Source organism: Pteropus alecto, unplaced genomic scaffold, assembly GCF_000325575.1.
Source record: "Pteropus alecto unplaced genomic scaffold, ASM32557v1 scaffold40, whole genome shotgun sequence".
Taxonomy (NCBI): Eukaryota; Metazoa; Chordata; class Mammalia; order Chiroptera; family Pteropodidae; genus Pteropus; species Pteropus alecto.
In genome coordinates, this window is record NW_006431919.1 from 20,136,968 (window position 1) to 20,138,744 (window position 1,777).

General features: G+C 42.9%; 1 pseudogene; it reads left to right on the plus strand.

Moving 5' to 3' along the window:
• Positions 1-6: 6 nt before the first annotated feature.
• Positions 7-1,039, plus strand: LOC102897403 (annotated as a pseudogene).
• The last annotated feature ends 738 nt before the right edge of the window (positions 1,040-1,777 follow it).

Consider the following 1,777-nt stretch of genomic DNA (forward strand, 5'->3'; position numbering starts at 1 on the left):
GCCCCATCTTGGTCACCTTCCCGCAGGTGAGACCGGCTGTCTCCGGCCGCCCCCTAACGGTAAGCAAGGAAATAAAAACAAGCTCTCCCTTCGGCGTGCCACTGAAGATCCTGGTGTCACCATGGGCCGCCGTCGCGCCCGATGTTACCGGTATTGTAAGAACAAGCCGTACCCGAAGTCCTGCTTTTGCCGAGGTCTCCCTGATGCCAAAATCCCAGTCGTTGACCTGGGGCGGAAGAAGAGGAAAGCTGATGAGTTCCCACTCTGTGGCCACACGGTGTCGGGTAAATAAAACCTGCTCTCTTCCCAAGTCCTGGGGCTGCCCGTATTTATGCCAACAAGGACATAGTGAAAAGCCGTGGCAACGATGGCTTTCACTCCCGACTGCGGCTCCACCTCTTCCATGTCATCTGCATCAACATGTCTTGTGCTGGGGCTGACAGACTCGGGGCAGGCATGTGGGGTGCCTCTGGGAAGCCCCAGGGCACAGTGGCCAAGGTCTGCATTGGCCAAATAATCATGTCCACCCGCACAAAACTGCAGAACCAGGAGCATGTGATTGAGGCTCTAAGAAGGGTCAAGATCAAGTTCCCTGGCCCCCAAAACATCCACATTTCCAAGAAATGAGGCTTTACCAAGTTAATGCGTATGAGTTTGAAGACAAGGGTGGCTGAAAAGTGGCTCATCCCAGATGGCTGTGGGGTCAAATACATCCTAATCGCGGCCCCCTGGACGAATGGCGGGCCCTGCACTGGTGAGAGGCTTGGCGTTGCCTGCTCCTTACACACACCAATAAATCCTACTTCTTATCCAAAAGAAAAACAAGAAAAGCAAAGGGAAGAGATGAAGACCGAATTGGTATTGAGTCGCACAACTCTGTGAAAGCTCTTAATGCCCTTGACCAATTACAGAAAGCAAACAAAGGGAGGCTTTTCAGGGCCAATGGACAGAGCATTGTCCCCATGTGGATTGCTTGTGGTCTCCAGCCATTCTTGTTCACTATCCACTTATATAAAGTTTAAATAACTATGGTATTAAAGCCCCTGATGTAAAAAGTAAAAATATTGAAATTTCCAAAACTACCGGTGGTCTGGGGTTTTGTGGGGTTTTTTTTGGGGGGGAGGGGTTATAGTGAAGTGCTTTTTTTCCTCTTTTTTCTTTTTCTTTCAACAGTGAGTTTTTAAATTCCTACTTTAGCATGTATGTGTCTATTAAAGAGATTTGCGTGGGAAGAAGGTAGATACCTTCCTCCTAGTTTCAGAAAAAGTATTTCATGTCATTACTTCTGCCCACCGATGAGGAAGTCTGAGAACTTGGGACAAAAGGGTTTCACTGATGAAATGAAAAACAAGTCTTAAGTCCTTTAAGAAAACAAAAGTAGAAAACTGTGTGAAAACGGATTTAAATGTAAAATCCTTTGGCCCCAATGGATTTGCAATAATAATCATTTTTAAGTCATTTAAAAATTCTATAGCCCTAAATGATTAAATCATTAAAAATTCTTTTTCATTTTATGCATCTATAATTTAAAGATTATAAATCACAAGAACATATCTAGCATTGTCATGACTATTATTTAGCATTATTGTTTTTCTTTAAATGTCTACTATATAAAAAGAATTCTATTCTTTGATGCTTCGTCATCCTATATTTACTATCCATTGTATTCTAAAAGTGTAAATATTTGAGGGTTTTTAGCTTTTGGCTAGCTTTATTATTAAAATAATATTTTTCAAAGTATTTGCACAAACCTTTAGTTTGCCTGACTTTTGCAGCA